The following is a 10,300-nucleotide window of genomic DNA, read 5'->3' on the forward strand; positions in this document are numbered from 1 at the left end:
GTACCAGCTGCCGGATCTTGACGCTGCGATAAGAACCCGACCGCATCGCATCTTTCCCGCCTGCTACAAGACACTGCCTAAACACAACCGGGATAGGAGGGGAATAAAGAACCGCATCGTCCGCACTAACGCAGATTGGACACGCATTGCCATCGGTGGTCCGGGTGCCTCGGTCGGGTGAGAAAAATCGACCATCGGAAAACCTGGCGCACCGAGTGCCATTTTTCTCCCAAACCCCGGGGCCCCGGCATTAGGGGTTTCGGTACACTTCAAGCATCAAGTGACCATAAATCATAGCCAAATTACTCTTCACCACGCAAAGGCCCGAACGTGTACGGTGTCGTAGCGGGTGAAATAATTTTCCATCTCAATGTTGAGCGAGGGGGAAAAACTTGGCGACCCTTCTGCTCTGTTTTTTTTTTTTGGCTGCTCCTGGTAAGCAGCACCCGAGATGGTACCGGCGACACGGTCGGTTCGGATGGTGTGATGAGATGTACTTACGATCTAATGGTTGTTGCTTCTTTTTTTCTTTGCTGGTTGGGCATTTGAAAAAAAAGAAAGATTCCATCTATCTACAGCGAAATGGTCGAGGTGGGAATAAATAATCGGAGGCTCTGTTTTGTTTTCGGTTCCAATATCGATTTGGAAACAATTTGTTTGAGAGATGTTTGACGAGACTATTTGGATGGTTTTGAGGAAATGATCTTCAATGAAAAGATACTCAAGGCATGCAAGTGTTTCTCTGGAAAAAAAGATGTCTAAGTGTAATATTTTATACGACGAAAGTACGGTAATTGATTCTGATGTTTTGTATTTGAATAAGGTTGTGAATGTTAGGTACTCTCTTCTTCAATTCGCATTGTTTGCTACATCCACTCACAGTGTGTCTCAACCCCTGCGGGAAGTAGCAAACAGACACGGTACAATTATTTTCATTCCTTTAATGCACTCCACCCAACGCATCTAATGCAACATAATCAAATTTAGATCAAGCAGAACCGGTACGGAACCACCCTGGGAGTCTTGGAAGTTGTCATGTTTAGGGTGAACTCTAAACCCCGGACAACACCATCCGGATCCAATTTCTATTCTACCGGAGTCCAATGAATCGTGCTGAAGGGAGTGAATTCGTACACGCGTTACCAGTAGTAACGTACCGCCACCGTAACCCAATAAAAACCTCCCTGGACGGGTGTGCGTATCCGGAGGAGTTCCAGGATTAACATCTCGGTGTAGCGCCATTAATGTCACAGACATTGCTCTGTACGTATTGCTGGTTAGTATTCTGCGAGCTAGTAAGAGAGTGCTGTATTGTTTTTATTTTGGAATTCCGGGGGTCGGTGTATGATGTCTGGATGACAGCTTCTTGTCGAGATTGAGATGGAACGATAAGAGTGCTCGCGGCTTATCCATTCCACTCCCTTGTTCATTTTGTCATCAAGCGTTGGGTGATAATAGGGAACAGATGAAGCTAGGCAAAAAGAGCAGTACAATGTATCAAACCAAAAAAAAAAGAGAGCATGTGTGGACGAGATCTAGTTACCAATTGTTGGAGGGGTTCTAACCCTCCGCCAATCTCTGCCAACTCTGCGGGGCCTAATTAGACAATCATCACGAAACGAAGTCGATTTTGGCATAGTGGCCTCGTGAAGTTGTTGTTGTTGTTGTTGTTGCAGAAATCCTTGAGATATTTGAGCTGTGTATCATCGATAGTGACGCAGCGGAGTGATGCACCGGGCAGGATGTTTAGCGAAATATGCACACGATGGCGAACAACCGTTGGCTTAATACCGGTACAACGGTAACGTGCCCTTCCTATAGTCCACCCTCGTAGTCCGCATGTCCCTGCTAACCTGTCAAAACAAATTCATTCCGACAATGCGCATCTTGTCGCGTTGTGTCGGGGGTCATAAAGTACCCGTAGGGCGGTACCGTTTTGGGCTTGGGCACACGGCGGTTTATACACCGCAGCTTGACTACTGGGTTGCTGTGGTCGCGATCTGCCCTGCGTGCATGCCCTGCGTAAGAGCCGGCGTGAAGAACGGGGAGAGAGGAAAAAAAAAGGATCGGAACGGTCACCGCGGTCGCGTACAACAACGCGACGGGGTGCTTTTGTAGAGTTTTATTGTTTGCATGTTATCGCTTGTTATGGCACTTTATGTTCTCATTTAGACCGTAACTCAATCCTTACGGGGTGCGGGGTGCGCGGCAAGCGCGAACCGAAAAGGATACAGTGTTGGGTGCGTGTGTGTGTGTGTATTAATTTTTTTGTCGGTTTAAAAAAAACAGGAAGATGAGATGAAGGAGAATGTTTTTTTTCCACCCCTTCGAATCGGACGATTCTTGGGACGTTCTTGGAGTTCGTCGTCAAATAGCGCGAAACGGGCAAGCGCAAGAAGGAAGCGTCCATCGCGAGAACAATCCCAACCCTGAAAGGATTCAGTGTGCCGCCAGAAACGGAAAGGAAACAGCATCAAAATCGTTGAATAAAAACGTTCCGCCGCTCTGCGCCGAAGTTCGCCATTCTGGTGGGTCCCGCCCGGACCATTGTTTTGCTGACACCCGTGTGTCCTGAGACGTCGATTGAAATCGCAAACGGAAAGCCCTCCAAATAGCACAACCGCTGCGCTGATATTTGATCCAAAGCGTCCATCCGCCCGGCCCAAACCTCATCCACCGGTGCGGAGGGCTTGTTCGGCGACCCGATCTTCGCTTGCCTGTCACCTGTGGACATTTTTCATCCGTAATTGATAATTTATCTCTGTCAAAAGAATTGCGACAGTTCGGAACCGCTGCTAAAAGGCAAAAACCTTCACTCCAATAGCGGGGAACTTGTGCGCCGGGTCCTGCTCATCGCCGTTTGGAGAAAACGCTTCGAAGCAGACGACACCGAACGAGTGGCGGACCGTTTCGGGGAATGAATATTAGATAACATGCACACGCAGAAAACATGGACAAACAAACGGAAAGCACCAACAGCAACGGCAATAAAAAAAAGCCCCTTGAAACCCACCAGACACCCAACCAGCGGGCTCAAATATGGCGCGGTATCTTCATCGCTGTACTGTACATCTTTCCCCCCTTCCGCTTCCAATATTTCTTAAAACCGAACCGCACAAGGATCTCCGGTGTATCTTTGCGGTCGCGATACCAAATCCCGGTGGGAATGACGCAGTGGGAAAGGAGCAGCCCAAAGGGGGCAGTTGGGGCGCGACCCTTTTGAATTCCAAACCGTGCTTGTAGGTTGTCGTTGAAATCGAAACTTCGCCTCGTGTGCGAAGCGTTGTAGGTTTTGGCCCCATCCGCAAACGGATCCCCGTTTTTCGCGTTGACCCCGTGCCTACACTTCTGGTGGCTTTGTTTGTTTGAAGTAACTCGACGGCGTCGCGCAGGATGCGATGAATCTTATCGCCATGGTCATAATTCTTGACCGGATGCATTTTTTGGGTCTGTTTGGCTTGGCTTTGGCAAAGTGTGTGTTTATGTGCGGGGTTTTTGTTTCGTTTTTGCTGCACTCGGACACCCCTGGTGAGGGAAAAAGGATCTCGTAATATGGGAGAATAAATTAAGTCAACGTGTCCGGTGGTGCAGGGATGCAACGGGGGACAGATAAACCATCCCGAGTCAAGATTGGTAACTACAAGGTTGCGAGTTGCAGCAGAGGACCTTGATGTTTTAGAAGGCATCCGCAAACAATCGATCCCTGGTTTACCAAACTAGTGCAGTTGCTGTATTGGTAATGGCGTGAAACCGGTGGCATAAGTTCCTCCAGAGTTCCCAAAGGATCTCTTCTATATCCAGAGTTCTGGAGAAAAAATCTGGGAGGAGTTCTGAATTGATCTATTCCAAACCTAGAGTTTAGAAAGGAATTCTGGAAGGAGTTCTGGAAGAAGTTCTGAAATGAATTCTGAAAGGATCTATTCCATATCTAGAGTTATACAAAAAGCTCTGGGAGGATTTATTCTATATCCAGAGTGTTGGAAGAATTTATTATATATCTAGAGCACTGGAAGAAGTTCTAAAGAGAGGTCTGGATAAATGGTTTCTATATCCACAGTTCTGGAAGAAGTTCCCGAAAGAAATCTGGAAGGATTTATTTTATATCGAGAGTTCTGGAAGCATCTGACGGCAATTTCTTGGAGTAATGAATATTTCGTTAAAACCAAAAGATTACTGACATCTTTGGAGACTGCTTTCATCTACAATCACTTACATCATCCCCTTGTGTTAAATATCTTAGGGAAAGAGAACACAACAACATCCCACATAGTTGGTCAACCGTGTGCTCTAAAAAATTGGAGACGAAGTATGAAGGTGCTCCATAATAGTATTACGAGCGAGTAAAAAGCCAACAGAAAAAAAAGGAAAGCAAAAGCAAACAACAACAAACACCATAGCTCCCAACCTGCACCCTTCTCCACGACCTGCAACATAGAAGGGTGAAACGTTACAATAACTAAATGTGAATTTAATTTAGCACGCGATGGACGTATTTCATTTTCAATTTCATGCAAAACAGTTATGAACGGTGGGGACGGTGGCACGGCACGCACTCGCGGGAACTTCAGCACCGTCCACGACACGCCAACCCCGAAAGTTTCTCCCTTCCCCGTCTGTCTATTGCGATCGAGTGTTTGCATCGAACGTACCGTGAATAATTGCATACAGAGAGCTTGTTTATTTTTTGTGCTGTTGTTCTGCCTTTTTCCATTTCAGAAGTTCCGTTTTCTTGAGGGGTTAACTGGGTTTGGAGCCCTTAGGGGCGGGTGCATCTATTGCTAGAGGTGCCATTTTTAATGGGTTTATGTAAACAAACATGGCTTAATGGGATATATGTATGGGGTTGGTGCTTTTGTGTGTGGCTTTAAAGGCGCTTCTTAAGCGCTGCTTAGCAGCTATATTAATTGTATTCAAACTACAAGCAAGACATAAAATGCCTTAATTATTGGGATTTGGGTTTTCTTCACCAGGAAAAACAAACAATCACGCTAAAACTTTAGGCATTTACGCTTAGATTTAACATCGACAGCGCGTTTAGAACCGAGGGCAGGCTGTTTAGAAGGTGAATGGGTTACGATACGCTACACGTTACTGCTATACACCACTGTTTGTTTAGCTTTCACCATATCTTGCACGCTTCTTATTAACGACTTCCTGGCGTGCGCACAAACTGACACACGGTGCGGGTGAAAGTGATTGCACTTGTGACTGCGTGCGACACACCGTAGGTGCTCGTTAGTTTTTTTTTGGGAACGTTTCACGCGACGTGCACCGAGGTCCTTGCGCTGAAGGTCGCGAGCGTGACTAAATTATGCAAATAGAAGCCAACATTTCTTTTTTGTTCATTGAATGCAGCAGATATTCGCGTGCGCGTACTGTAAGTGAAGGAAAGAAAGTATCCTTGAGTATATTTATGATCATTTTTTCTTTTTCATTTACCACGAGTCCGCAAAATGTTAACTTTCTTTGAGGAACAAAAGTTCTTTATTATTTAATTTCTGTTGATTTTAAAGCTGACAGATGTCAAATGGCTTTGAGAAATAAATTACCTTTTGCTTTTTAACAAACTTTTTCCTTTAATTTTAAGTTTGACACATGTCAAAGTGCTTGGACAAATTGGAGATAGAAGATTATTTAATTAGGTTTTCATTCAACTTTAAATTCGATAGTTGTTTAAAGAGGTTGGCAAATAGAAGATCCGTATTATTTCCTATATACAAAGCCCGATTTATTTAAATAATTTTCCCTAAGATACTGAGGTAAAAAGTCAATGTTTTTTTAAAGAAAAAAAATCTTCTATATGGCAACATTGTAGAGGAGAAAAGAAAACCTGGCGCGAATAAGAGCAGTGCCGATGCGTGTAATACAGCTTCCCAAAAATATAAAGTTGAAAATCTGCCTCCCTTATTACCTGGTGGGGAGACCCGCAGAAAGAAATCCTCCCACCCCCTCTTCTCCTCCCGTTCTCCAAAAAAAAAGTACAAAACGCATCATCCCTTTACATCGTCGCCGACTTGAGCGTACTCGGTTTGCCGACAAAAGGGCTGCAGAATCGATTTTTCGATTCCGATTCCGTCCGCCGCCGAGTTGAGTGAATGATTTATGCTTATGATCAATTTCCACCGCGCAGTCGCATACACACACACACGCACGCATGGAGCTGGTTCCGTTCCGGATTGGACGACGCAGCTCCTTCCGTTCCGTTGCGCCAGAAAGGACACAGGGTGAAGGAGATGGCATGGCATAAGGTAAACAGTCTCTCTCACGGCATTTCTCGCTCGCGTCCCGTCCGTGAGGTGATGTTTTGGGCGGCATTTACAGCGTGCGCCACGCATTTACCGGACAGCGGGCTTGTTTGCATTGCCTCATTTTCCTCACCATTCCACCACGGTAATGTACGGCCCTGATAAACAGGTAGTGGGGAGGGGTAATGGCGGTGCCGGTGCGAGAACAATTTCAATTTTTCCCTTGTGCCGCAAATGCAACATTCGTTTCGTCTCGATTAGCGTCGCGATCAGTTTCATGCGGATGCCCGCCACGGCGCCACACCATCCATGCGCACATATTTACGTATTTAAATCGCTTAATAAGGATTAAAATATTGCGATAATATAAATCTCCCGGCTGGAATTATTTGATTATTTCGATCATGTTTTTTTTTCTGCGAGCTGTGTTGAGTGTGTGCCTTTTTTTCTTTTAATCCATATTCTTCCTTCCCATTCCGGTTGGCATTGGTAAACTGCAGCAGAAATGCAACATTTCGCATGCACTGAAAAGCCAATTGGGAACGGTGAAAATGCCGCTGGCGTACCGCGTACCGACACCATGTCGACGGGTTTGTTGTGTTTTTTTTTGTTCGGAAACCAGCAAGCAAACAGAAATATTTTTCCATTTCATTTTCATCTAAAGCGACTTAAGTACACCGATAACTTATTGCTTTCTTCGTGCCCGTTCTCCTCCACGCTGGATTCTTTATTCATTTTTGTTGCTTAATTCATTCTTTTTCTTAAGCTTTCCGTTCAACGCTTCCAGTGGAGCATCTTTGGCGCATCCTGGAGTGAATGTGAGGATCACTAGCTGGTACGACACCGTTCGGAAGATGAAGTTTTCATAATACAGCTGAGTTTTTTGACCCATTTGTGTAGTGCAATTGGACGATAAAACATAAACAGGGCCAGAAATGACACATGGGGACGACAAATAATTTCTTTGAACCTATAAAATCCTTATCTAGACTAGGAATGCTACAATGAACCCCTTTGAAATAGAAAGAGATGTCACGCGTCAGTTGTTTCTGCTTAAAAAAAAATGAGAAATCAGACATTACTTAAGAGATAAGAGGGATTTTAAGCACCCTCAACCATGTTCTCCAAATCTCACACGCATCTTACTTAGAAGGCCTCAATATATCATGTCTGCGTCAGAAATAGTCAGAATAAAGTTGCGGCAGAGGACGATGCTTGAAGGATATCTCAGGTTTGTAGTGAGATGGTAATCGTTTAAGGCAATAGGAAGTGCTCTGGACTGGGCTTCTTTGTTCCTTCCTATATCTCCCGATATCCACGATTCCAAGGAAGTATTCTACCTTCAACTATATCCTTCAAATTTTGTACACTCAAAGCATCACATATTTGGTGCTCAGAAGACTTCACTAAGTCATGTCTCTGTAAGAAGTAGTCCAAATACTGTAGGGACCTCCAACTAAGCTGAATAGGATGAATACAACTTGATGTTGTTACCCTTAAAACATCCAACGACATCGCGAATTCCAGTACCGGAAGACAACCCTCGAGACCCCCCAAAGTGCTGGAAGAATCCAACGTGTGGTTGTTACCCTAATAACATCGAACGACATCGCGAATTCCACTACCGGAAGACAACCCTCGAGACCGGATGAAGATAGGCATGGGAACCTTACCACAGTAGCAATGGATGACGACAAAGTAAGAGCAACACCGAGATGATACCGTGGAGATGTCGCTAGATTTCTAGAAAAAAATAGCCCTAACCAGGTTCAGGGCTTCAAGAAAGAAGAAGCGATCAACAATCAATCTCAGGGGCCACTCACAGAGTTAACTATCCTATTATGGGTAGATACAGTGTCTGCCAGAGATGACAGACTAGACATACTTCTTGAGGTTATAGTACCATCTCTAATTTGCAGATTATCTTAGTAACCTCCAACTTCACAGTAGAGTCACCAACCAATGTTGTCTAAGCCATCAGCGCACGTCATGGACTTGTGGAGAAGATTGCATCCGAGGTCTTCACTAGCGAGTTGTGCTCCAACAAGATCCTGGAGTAATCCACTCAATGGCAAATGGAAGCCAAAAACCTGAAAACACCTTCTCCTGCAAGCGCTGTTCTTCTGGCCAACCAATGCCAGGCAAGCGGCACATTTTCTCCATTGCAAAAAAAAAAAACAGGGGCTCTCACATCAAAGGCAACATACGCCGCAATGGGTTTTCCGTTCCGTACTCAGTCTCCGGGGGCCGCCTGTCGGGTGTACTGTATTCGGTTCGTTCGATCATTTCCATTCGTGCTGCTCGAAGGGACAACCGTACATGAATGTACGGAATATAGATGCACCTTTGTTTCACCCTTCCCCCCCCCCCCCCCCCCCCCTCCGTCATCGTTCGCCATCTTTCTCCAATGATTATTCTCAAATCCGCCAGAGATCTATCGCTGTTTGTTTCATATATTGATTTAATGTTTCGGTTCGGATTTTGATCGAGTCGATACATTGGCCGCTTTGTTGTTGCGCCATTTTTTTTTACTTCCTTCCCGCTCTTTCTTTCTCCCTATCTTACACATTTTCTTTTCTTAACCACTGTTCCCCCTCCCCACCCCCCCCAGGCCCCTGTTCGTGAGAATGCAGTTCGCTTGCACCGACCTCTAGGCCGCATGTTAAAGGGTGCGCGTCGTCGGGCTTTGTGCGAAGCCGCCACCCATAAATCTCGTCTGCCGTGCAAATAAATGGAATACCGACTAGTGATGGGAAAAGTTCCAAAAAAAAAGGAGCGGTTTGAAAACGTTCACTCCTGGAAAGGAGCGGAATCACTCCAACAGGTTTTTGAACCTGGTCCTACAAAAAAAAATGTATGAGCCTGATGTATACCCTGCAGACCGGTGGGGGGGGGGGGGGGGGGGGGGATCAATATTGCTTTCGGCAATAAATATAATATAATATACCGTTTAAGTTGTTTTACATGTAACATTAAAAAAATGACATCACTTTTAATTCCTTTTTGAATTTTTGCCAAACTCTTACCTACCGTAATTGTAATTCAGAAAAATCAATTCTTCGATTTTTTTGGACTTTAATCTATTTCTACGCTCGGTGGAAAGTTGCCCTGTTTTAGAGAAAATTCTCTCGCATGGAACAGATGTAGCTGGAACACACAACCGTTTCAGCATGAGATTATGTAAGTTAGGATAAAATATTTTATTTTGCTTCCACCAGTTAAGAGGATCGGCATTTCTGGTTAAATAAATATCTTTCGTAAAATGTTCTACCTCGCGGGTTACACACACAACACAGAAAACAACTACACAATCAGAAATAGCCCGTGTGCATGTATGTGCGCACGCGTCTTTCATCGATGCGCCGGTCTTCAGGACGGACATGTCCGTTCCCCGTCAACAACGTTCGGCTAAGCGAGAACGAAAATGCCCGTCACCCGTGAACAACGTTCGGCTGAGCGAGGACGGACATGTCCGTCCCCCGTCAACAAAGTGTTGATTTCGTTGCTCGAACGCTCGATCTACATAAAAAAATCCTTTCAAAAGGAAACTCGGCCAATCCATCCGCGCAGCCGAGAACACTTCCTAAAATCTTGTTGACCTAGCGCAGTTCCCTACCATTCCCCCTGGGCGTAACCGCATTGACATAGTCAAAAACAGTGAAGAACTTCGCAAAGTGGAAGTGCAAGCGTGACAAAGAATGATTTTCTGTCGGGCTCGGGCTCATGTGAACGACGTGCCGCTCAACGTGGTAAACAATGCATATGAATCAGTGGCGGATCAATCCCCTTGGAGGCCCTAGGCGGAATGATAGTCGGGGCCTCAAATTAAATGCTGGGGGGGGGGGGGTCGCGAACATTTTTTTTCGCGGGGTCCCTTGTTGTACTCCTCGGGGCCCCTCTATTCTTCGCTTTCTGACATACATTCTATACACCTTTGTCTACTAAAAAGCACCCCCCCCCCCCCCTCCATTCGACGAGGCCCTTGGCGGCCGCCTACTCCGCCCACCGTTAGATCCACCACTGATACGAATTGTTATAAAGTTTTCAAGGAAGAA

Source organism: Anopheles moucheti, chromosome X, assembly GCF_943734755.1.
Source record: "Anopheles moucheti chromosome X, idAnoMoucSN_F20_07, whole genome shotgun sequence".
NCBI classification, from domain to species: domain Eukaryota; kingdom Metazoa; phylum Arthropoda; class Insecta; order Diptera; family Culicidae; genus Anopheles; species Anopheles moucheti.